This window comes from Papio anubis, unplaced genomic scaffold (assembly GCF_008728515.1).
Source record: "Papio anubis isolate 15944 unplaced genomic scaffold, Panubis1.0 scaffold1322, whole genome shotgun sequence".
Classification (NCBI taxonomy): domain Eukaryota; kingdom Metazoa; phylum Chordata; class Mammalia; order Primates; family Cercopithecidae; genus Papio; species Papio anubis.
The window spans coordinates 7,910-19,266 of record NW_022161273.1 but is presented as its reverse complement, the minus strand read 5'-3'; the positions used below and the strand labels follow the sequence as shown (position 1 = coordinate 19,266).

Sequence of the window (11,357 nt, the reverse complement as noted above, 5' to 3'; positions counted from 1 at the left end):
ATTGGTTTCAAAGAACATCTTTATTTCTGCCTTCATTTCGTTATGTACCCAGTAGTCATTCAGGAGCAGGTTGTTCAGTTTCCATGTAGTTCAGCGGTTTTGATTGAGTTTCTTAGTCCTGAGTTCTAATTTGATTGCACTGTGGTCTGAGAGACACTTTGTTACAATTTCTGTTCTTGTACATTTGCTGAGGAGTGCTTTACTTCCAATTATGTACCGGTACCAGCCATTGCAAAAACATGCCAAAATGTAAAGACCATTTAGGCTAGGAAGAAACTGCATCAACTAACGAGCAAAATAACCAGTTAATATCATAATGGCAGGATCAAGTTCACACATAACAATATTAACCTTAAATGTAAATGGACTAAATGCTCCAATTAAATGACACAGACTGGCAAACTGGATAAAGAGTCAAGACCCACCAGTCTGCAGTATTCAGGAGACCCATCTCACATGCAGAGACATACATAGGCTCAGAAATATTAGTTTTTTAAAGGCTATTATAAAATATACAGGTGTGTTTGTATGTTTATTTACTCACTCTCAAGCAAATGTAAGTGATAACCTATCTGCATATCATTTTCCCTTCTTACACAATGAATTAGTTGAAACACAGAATTTCGAAGGTTACTTCTGGTTTGGTTACACTTTTTGCACATATGTCTCCCTGCAGAGATGTGTGTATTACATTAGTACACATATAAATATAAAAGCTGATACTGGTTATGGAGAAAAGATGGACCATTTGCTACAGTCTGTGGCAATAAATTCATAAGTCACAGGTTGGTAATCATTTGAGGACAGTATTAATTGGTTTGCCTCTTTTAGCAAGCCTAATGTAGATCACCAAAGGAAGTACATAGATTAGAATACCCCTTAGCTCAACTACAAATTTTAAAATCCTTTCCCATCTTGCTGCAAAATTTGTCTATTACGTTTTATTACAATGTCTTCTGCTTTGCTAGATTTTGCTTTACTAATTGGGAAACTGAATGGTGGAAAACCATGCGTTAACATAAATTAGGAGCTTTTTTTTCTTCAATGATACAGGCTAAATATGATCTCTCCCAAAGAAGCAAGATTTTAGCAGAGAAAATTGACTCAGAATTAAAGAGGTGAGGTTCATGTTGAGCCAGAAATGAAAAACAACACTTTTTAACTGTTTGAAATTCTACCATAATACCTTGCAATATCACTGACAATATAACTTAGTCTTAGGCAATATTTACCTGACTTATCAAACAATTTTAATATATATTTGTGGAATATGAAAGAAAGTTCTATTGTCATATGCCATGGAGTGGGGAGAGGGACTCAGAAGCAATTTGCTGATGACCAGGAGAATATTCATGATTTAAATAATAAATTATAGAGTTTAACTATATAAAATATATGACTAAAAGCTCTAAAGCAGATAACAAAGTTTTAATGAAGCACTAAATAAGCGAGAGTATTTTATCCGTGAGGGTAATTTGAGGAGCACTTTGCCATGTTAAATACTAATAGTTTAGCAAAATTCATGGGCATCTCAGATTATTTTCCTTTCCATTATTTTACAACTACTTTATATGATACTTAACACATACACAAAAGTATAAAAATATTACAATAATCCACCAGGTACCCATCATACAATACCAATAATTGTCAATGTATACTGTTTTATTTAATCTTTTTTCTTTCTTACTTCTCTCCATCCCAACTTATTTTAATCCAAAAGTTAGACATCCTATCCTTTCATCTATAAGTTCTTAATTCTAAAGTATTCAATTTTCTCAATTTTTTTCTTACTCTAGTTTTGTTTTGTCTTATTTATGAAATCTTTCCCTATTACAAAGTTAATAAGGTAGTCTCTTAAATTCTTTCTAAAGTATAGTTATTTTATTTATTATTGCCATTTTATGTCTATAATGCATTTAGACTTGATTTATAGGGGATTGTTTCTACTCCGTCTATATGCATATCAGTTGCCCAGTATAATTTCTTGAAACTGTCATCCTTTTACTATTGCCTTGTAGTTTTATTTTGATAAACATCATATGACTACATGAACATTTACAAAACTGGATCATATATCAGACTGTAAAGCAATTCCCCATCTATTTCAGTTGACTGAAGTCGCGAAGGTTATAATCTCTGATCCTAAATAATTATACTACAAATTGAAACAGATAACTAGAAAATTCTCCATATCTTTAGAAGTTAAGGGAATAGAGAATATTTTGGAATGAATGAATAAAAATACTATGAGATCCAGTTAAAGACAAATTGAAAGCTTATATATTTGACCCTAAATGTATTTTTTGCTGGGTATAGAATTCTAGGTGGAGTTATTTTCTTTTGGTTACTCGAACATTTCAATTTTTCTAGCTTACATTATTTTTATTATAAAGCCAGCTGTCTTGTGAACATTTATTTGAAGGAAATCTTTCTTTTTTTCCACAACTGATTTTAATATTTCTTGTTATATTTGGGTTTTATGTAGATTTTCCATGTTCTGTTTAAGTATAAATTTCTTTTCATTTTTTCCTCTAGGGAATCATGAGACTTCTTCAATTTACTATCTTTAATCAATTTTGAAAATATTTAGACACTGCTTCTTTTCCTTTCCCTGTCTCATCTCTCAAGTTAAAATAAACCAGCTCTTCTCTTTCTCATTTTTATGTCCTTCCTCTCCCTTAGTAATTCCCATCATTTTTGTCTTTCCATATCTCATTCTAGATAGTTTCTTCTGACATATCTTCAGTTCTTAATTGTCTCTTTGGCTGTTTCTAACCAGCCATTAAATCCATCTGTCAAGTTGTAATTCGTTATTGTATTTCAATTTCTAGATATATTTGAACTATTTTAACATATTCTATTACCTTTATAGTCTCCAACACCCTAACCAAATTTCATACTTGGTTTACATTTCATGAACTTAATAATAATTGAGTTTATGTTTGATAATCCATTACTTATAGCTACTGTGTTTCTGCTTTTTGTGGTTCTGTTGCTTCTCAGTTGGTTATAGTATCTTATCTTCTCATGTGCCTGGTTATATTTAATCATGTGGTGTGTCAGTTGGATTGAAAAATGATTAGACTAATTGAAAGGCTAGACTACTGTTACTGTGTCACAGGGAAAATTTTAATTTGCTTCTTTGAGACACTTGGTAGAATGACCAGTCCTATACCACCCCAATCAATTTTTTTCCCCGTGGATCAAGAATATTCAAATTTGTATTATAGTGATTTTGTATAACTAATGCAAAACTTCTTGACTCTTAAGTCAAGCAATGGGAAGACTTTTCTGTAACTTCTTAAATAAATGTGTTATGGACAAAATGTTTGTGTTCCCTCAAAATTAACATGTTGAAATCCTTACCCCTCAATATGATGGTATCAGGAGGTGGGACATTTTTGAGGTGAATAGGTCACGAGGGTGGGGCCCTCATGAATGACATTAGAGTCCTTATAAAAAAGACCCCAGAGAGTTGTCTATCCCTCTTTCCACTGTATGGGAACATAGTGAGAAGACAGCCATCTATGAACTAGAAAAAGCACTAAATGTGCTGTTACCTTAACGTTGGACTTCCCAGCTTCCAGAACCATGAGAAATATGTGTCTGTTGTTTATACCACCCAGTCTATGGCATTTTTTAAAAGCAGCTTGAACTGACTCAGCCAAAGTGTATATCTTGTTTTCCCGTCAGACTGCATATTTTTCAAAAAAACAAGCTTGTTAAATATTTTATAAGCTCAATATGGTGTTATTTACATTAAAAACCTTTATAAGTTCTAATTTAAATAGAGCAAAGTACACTGTGATGAGACTCAACAGAATTACTAAGAATTCTAAACTAAATCTTGAAAGGGCCCATAAAAATGATTACCATTGATGTATTTACTTTGTTTCAAAAGTAGTGTTTAACGGCCTCAATAATTTCTCCTTACACTGATGAGGAGAATCCAAATGTATTAAAATAACTGTTTTATTGATGTCTTTCATTGCCAAAACACAAGGTTAACTCCTGTGAGAGTTTCCAGGCACTTTCTATGTTTATGACTAATTCAGATGACTTTAGAATTATATTTCATCACTAAGTACTTACTGTAGTTGTAGTTGTTTTTGTGGAAGAAGTTGGCTGTGTTGTGGTCCAGGGAAGGACATGAATTATGACTGTTGTAGTGGCTGACAGCTGACTAGGCTTATTCCCACCTAATTCATCAGTGACTTCAATAAGTAGCTGGAAAGTCACAGGGCTCTGAACCCCTTGAAATACATCATACTGGAAATTCTGCATGATGGCCAGAGAAGGAGGATCACCACCTAGTCTCCGAAGTGTGAATTGATTATTTGTATTTCCTGAGAATGATTAGGTAATAAAAAGGAAATAAAATTACATTATGTATTGTGATTTATATTGTCTTACATTTTTATTTTAAAATATGTTTCATAATATATTTCCAATGGTTACAAAATATCTCATATGAGTATCTTGTAAAACAGCAGAGAAATAACATTTTTGAAATTATACGTCTTACCTCCTACAATTGTATAGCTCAGATGTTCCTGTGGAGAATCTTTGTCTGAACAGTGGAGCTGAATGAAAGGACTCTTAACAGTGGAATAAATTTGAGTTTCCAAATGTGGTGGATTGCATACAGGAGGCTCATCATTTATATTCTATAAAACATAAATATATTCTATTTCAGGTTATGTCTTAACAATCTTGCTGTATTTCATAAATTATTTGCCTAATTTTTAGATGCATTATTTTCAGCTTTATAACTGCTCATTATTGCTCATCATTTACCATTCATCCTGAATAATCTATTTTAGTGTTTCATCACAGATACTTTCTAGTTTGGGGTTACTGAGAAGTAAATTCTACATCTTATTTTTAATTTTATGAATGAGGAATTAATTTTTATTTAATAGATGTCTATTTCCTATGTAATAAGGCTAGGACGGATAATCATGACATTCGTGAGATTATTGAATTTTAAAGTTAGATTGGAAATTCAATGGTATAGACATTATTCATCTTTTAATTATTATAGACAATATTAATAATTTCCCTTTATTCCAGAAGATATATGACATCAAGTCTCTTAAACAATACCTCAGGAGCACTCACCACCTAAAAGGGAGCATATTTCACTATTAGACAATCTTGTTTGTTAGAAACATTCACTTTTAATGATTTCAAGTACTTTTTTTTTGCCTGTAAACTCAGGATAGATTCTGTTGTAAAGAAATTCACAATCTAGTAGATCATGTGACTTGTTTCAAACATGCTGATGATTTCAGCAATTAGATTGACAGCGGAATTATATTATCTTTGGGAATGTTTAAATTATTTGACTCTAGATTATAGAGTCAAAGAGCCTAAGCTTTGACTTTGATACAAACTGTCTGATAAGCTACTTGCCACCATCTTTCTTCCTCCCTGTAACGGACATTCTAGTCTATTCAAGTAACTGTTTCATTGATATCTGTCATTGCCAAAACATATGGATAACTCCGTGAGTGTTCCCAAGCATTTTTATGCTTACAACTAATTCAGACTATCTAGAATTATGGTTCATTCCTAAATTCTTACTGTAGTTATGGATCCTGAATAATATACACAGTCTCAGAGTTATTTTCAAAGTAATACTCAAGGAAGACACTACTAATGTTTCAGAATGAAATGTAAAAGCAATCCAATTTATGCCCTTGATTTAAGAAAATGAAGTGCCTACTTCAACTTATACTTTTCTTATTTTCCTTAATAATACTTGAGCATCCTCCTCGTCTTTGAGCAGTTAGTTTCTTAGAAGCCCACCTGAGAGTGCAGATCAAATTCCACTATATTTTTCTCTCCACTGCAGATGCAGCTTGGTTTGCTGGATTGTCTGCTGGAGGCCATAAAGGACACTTGCTAATATTTAAACTCAATTTCACTATTGAAGTACTGATTCCTTTAAAATTAAGGCATTGTTAACCATATTTCCCAGGAAATGACACATCGTTAGTCTCCCTCTCTCCTTCCAAGTATAGCTTAAAAAAGGGAAAGATAGCATCTGTTCATTCACAATATTTTTCACAGCTGCTGTAGTAATAGTACATAATAATAAAACAATTAATATTTATTGAATATCTACCTACATTAATACATATACCACACAATAACCCCGTGTAAAATATACTGTAATAGAAAGTGAAAACAGGCAAAATAAAATGTTCAAGCTCACATATAAATAAACTGAGAGAACCTGAACTCAAAACACATAACTCCACGGTCCAAATTTTAACCGGTGTGCCATACTGCCTCTCTACTTAATATTGCTTTCTATTTCACCATTATCAGAGTTTAAACTATTACCAAATGTCCTGCTTCTGTTATGTGCTCTCAGAAAAAGTCTCTTTTATATCTTAAAAGATATTCCGAATTGTGTCAATTCATTGAAAGAGGGGCATATCTCAGTCTTTTAAATGATAGATCAGTTTCCATGCTCTCAAAGCTGTTTCACATCTAACAAACTATGGTTTTTCTGTTTTATAATTTATGTTTAATTTTTTTTTTTTTTTTGAGACAGAGTCTTACTCTGCCATCCAGGCTGGAGTGCAGTGGTGTGACCACGGCTTACTGCAATCTGGACCTCCTGGGCTCAAGTTGTTCTCCCACCTCAGCCTCCCAAGCAGCTGGCAGCATGCTGTATACCCAATCAATTAAAAAAGCTAAAATTTGTAGAGATGAGGTCTATATTGCCGAGGCTAGTCTTGAACTCCTAGGCTCAAGTGATCCACCTCCCTTGGTCTTCCAAAGTCCTGGGATTACAGGCATGAGTCGCCATGCCAGGCCGTAAGCGTACATTTTAAATAAAATTCTAAACACTTTCCCCTTGCTGATCAAATATTTCTTAAATCAACTGGCCATACTTATAACATTTTAAACTGAAATGTTGGTTATAAAACACTTTCAAATCAAACACAGGTATCTAGGTTTGTCTATGAAAAGAAAAATTATTGCCCAGTATTTAAACTTTCATTTCTTCCTATTTGTTTCTTTCCATTTTATAAGAAAGGAAAAATATGTACATATATATTTCAAGAAAACGCCTGTATAAAACCAGATGTAGAAAAGTTATTGAGGGCACAAACAGAAAAACATCGCAGAAATCAATGATCAACAGCTATAAGAAGATGGAGGTGGAAGTTATTGTTAAAATATATTTGTTTATTATATGATCTTATATTCTGATTTTCCCTGGAGTAAAATAAAAATTTCAGAAACACTGTTTTCCTTTGAGTTAGAGAAAATTTCCTATTAATATGAACACACACTGAAATCCACTCCACTACTTAAATAACTCTCATGTCCTATAATACTGTTATTTAATTTTATATTATCCTTAAGATGCCCCTCCCTGTTAAGAAAATGGTATTTCTTCCATGTAAGGAATCCTTAGTAACCTTTTCTGGAGTAAGCTGAGAGTTCTTCAGGGAACTATTTTTTTTTTTTTTTTTTGATCTACTGATGTGATCTACACAGCTCTCTTGCTTTGCAGAGTGTGTGTGTGCTAAGTTATAGAGTTTTATGCTATAGATACATTCATACAAACTACAGATACATTTCACATACATACACATACACACACATCTATACATTTCACATACATACACACACACACATCTATCTAATGGCTGAGATCCTATCATTACAGAATAATCAGGCTGTTTTAAATCCTCAAAACTGGACATTGGCAGAGTTCCTCACCTCTACAACTTTGCATGATGTGTCTCTTCACAGAAAATTCATTTTACCACTTATTTGCCCACTGGACTTACTCATTCCTTTACCTTTTCCTCTCTCCTCAAGTATTCATTTGTGAAATAAAGCAGATATACTGTATTAGTAAATACTACTGAGTGGAATATGCAGCAGGTCTTCCATAAACAATATATAAGACAATATATTATTTCAATTTCAATTGTCTCACTAAAAAGTCATAGAATAGCACTTATGACCTCTAATGGCTTTATTACAGAGGTTCTAGCATAATACCATCACTGTAAGCATAGTGTCAATTTATAAAGAAGCAATGAGAATTGTTTAAGAACAAGCACTTTATGGTTATAAGAACAAGAATTATTAAATGGGAAGAGCATGAGTTAGTTAATTGAATTGAAATTATCCATGGATTTTCTTATGAAGCTTGTTACCTTTAAAACTGAATCCATATCAATACTATGCAGACATAAAAAAGAATGAGTTAATGTCCTTTGCAGGAACATCGTTGTAGCTGGAAGCCATCATTCTCAGCAAACTAACACAGGAAGAGAAAACCAAACACTGCACGTTCTCACTCATAAGTGGAAGTTGAACAGAGAGAACACATGGACACAGGGAGGGCAACATCACATACCCGGGCCTGTTGGGGGTTGGGGAGCTATGGGAGCGAGAGCATTAAGACAAATACCTAATGCATGCAGGGCTTAAAACCTAGATGACGAGTTGATAGGTGCAGCAAACCACCGTGGCACACGTATACCTATGTAACGAACCTGCATGTTCTGCACATGTATCCCAGAACTTAAAGTAAATTTTTTTTAAAAAAGGGAATCCATATCTTTAATGAGAAATTAACAAGCCTAAATAGAGTGAAAACATTATTAAAAAGGATAAAGTATAAGGACAATATCCTTAGTGAGTATAATAATATTCATTATCCAGAAATTGTCAAAAGACTTCCAAAAATGTTTATATGATTATTTATGGCTTTTATTTATTGGTGGCTTCCAAGTTCATCTCTTGACCTAATTTTCTAGAGCTGTAATTTTTCAACAATCTTTTTGCCATCTCCTCTATATTTTTGGACTCTGAGAACATGTTGGAAGGAAGAATTATTCCTTTTCCAATATCATTATGACTAGCCTTTAAGCTAGTTCTTAACATTAAGCACTAGGAGACTGCCAATCTTGAATCCTCAGTTCCCATTTCTGAGGTGCTGTTTCTATGACATGGGTTTTAATATATTATTCCAGTGTTGCTTGCCAGAATTAATCTTGGAAAAAGACCGTGATTTCTCTAACTGAATCTCCAGTTACAACACAATATAGCACATCCATGATTCTAAATGTTCCCAATTAAAATATTAGAACTATTGGTCTATGTAAAATTGTTCGATACAAAATCTATGAGAGAGAGAGAAACTAAAGTTTTTTTAAGGTATTTACAACCTTTAAATAATTGGAATTATTAAACTTCTGGAATGCTCATACTCTATAATTTTGTTACATATATTTATTAAGTAAATTTCAATAACTAAAACAAACAGCCAATTTATCTGGGACTTTTTTTAAACTTGTTCCCAATTAAAGAGAAATAAATTAAGTTGGAATTATCTTTAATAAGAAAAAGACATTTTAATTTCTGTATTGTTATATACTTAGATAATATATTATAAATTTTTAAATATAAATAAATCAAAGCTATCTATATTTTCTGTATCTCAATATAGAAATTATAATCTTAACATTATTTCTTATTATTTTCTTCTTGTATTCTGGAGATAGGATAGACCTTTTAAGTGTAAAATTTGTGTCAATTATTAGAATACAAATAAGAAACTTCTGGACAATTTGGACAGCTAAGAGCCATTTCCTTAATATAAATTTCAGTTAAATGAATTATTTTACATGAACACTGAGTAAAGTTGAGCCAATTTTTAAATAATAACATACCAAGTGAAAATGGACACTATATACTCTTTCCTATTACCTAAAGGAGAGAAGTAGTCATAAAATTATGAAGCTGAGAACTCACTCTACAAGAGGAAATTAAGAGCCTGAGTACCTGTAAATAAGGCATTCTTTTGCAGAAATGTTTAGAGAAAGTGTGAAATTTTTGTATCTCTTTTAACATGATAGCTAATTATTTGTACGAATATTAATGCCTATTGGGAATTCATGGACAAACAGGTTTATATATTACCCTTAGTGTTTTAAAATTTTGGTTCTCATAGATTAATAGACTAAATGGTGATAATTTTGGCAAAACTCTTTGAATGTAATATTCTTTTTTTATATCACATATAAGTTGGTGACAAGTTCTTGAAGTTTTTATTTTGGTCTCTACCTATATATTTACCAACCATAAAAAACAAAATGGAATTCTAAATTTCCCAAATCAGGTAAAATTAGTAAATTTTTCAGTTCATAAAATAATCAACTCTATTAAAGAATCCCATTGTATTTCATGTTATTTTTAATTATATTTGACAGAAAATCTCTCAAAAACAAACCCATCTTCAAAAGTGAAGAATACTTATTATATATTATAAAGATTACAAACACCATCATTTTTAAATTTATAAATTACTAATTTAACATAAAATGATTCTTTACATTCTTATTAACATAAACTAGTTTGCTTATATTCTTGTTGAAATTAGTACTTAACCTGGGCAACTTCTATTATTTAAAGTGATACAATGTTTTAGTTTTAACTAGAACTTTAATAATCAACATTAGTGTATACCATAGTGGTTAAACTCAAGGAGCTTGTTTCTATTTGATAAGATAGAACTGGAAACATGAAACAAAAACGATGTGCTAACCCCAATGTTACTGTTAAAGTTCAGAAGACACAGTGATAACAGTTAAGAAACAGTTTGTAGAAGACTAACAGGAAGGAACATTCAGAAATTTACTATAATCTCATATAAATATTTTTGGCTTGTTTACGTTTTGAATAATCAGATAAAATTCTCTAAATTTAGGATTTTATTATACATATTTAAGAATAAATGTAATGTAGTTATTAATTAATGTAAACTCAAATTATTTTATTGACTTTGAAAGTTAGAAGAAATTTAGAGATTATCTAGATTAGAAGTCATCAACTGGTCTGTACAACAAAATTTGAGGGGCTTTTAAAAATGTAGCTACTCAAATCTTTTCTAACTATTCATGTCTTCTTCCCTACTAAATTTATATATATGGAATTAAAGCCTCATCATTTCCAAACACAGTTCAAGTAAATGTGTTTAACACCGAAAGACGTTTCTTTTTCTATTGGCATTTATGCTCTTGCACCTATAGATGTCTCTCCCTATCTTTTGGTACGTATATATGCATATATATGTATTTATATACATATCTATGTATATATATTGTACCTGTTATATTTAGATATATATTTGTATGTCTATATTTATATGTTTATTTATACTTATACAAATATATATTTGCACATATATAATTGTATATATTTATAATTGTGTGTGTGTTTGTGGTTATAGATACATATGCACATGGGGGGATACTTGGGGATACCAGAGAATAAAATACTAATTATAAAAACCTAATTATGTATTTTTAAGA

At 31.5% G+C, this 11,357-nt stretch overlaps 1 long non-coding RNA gene across 1 annotated transcript; it reads right to left on the bottom strand.

Moving 5' to 3' along the window:
• Positions 1-1,956: 1,956 nt before the first annotated feature.
• Positions 1,957-8,279, bottom strand: LOC103883115. Its single transcript, XR_004181245.1, has 3 exons — positions 5,125-8,279; positions 4,529-4,670; positions 1,957-4,349 (listed from the first exon to the last, which is right to left on the bottom strand). It is a non-coding gene; the product is annotated as an uncharacterized LOC103883115 (long non-coding RNA).
• Between the last annotated feature and the right edge of the window lie 3,078 nt (positions 8,280-11,357).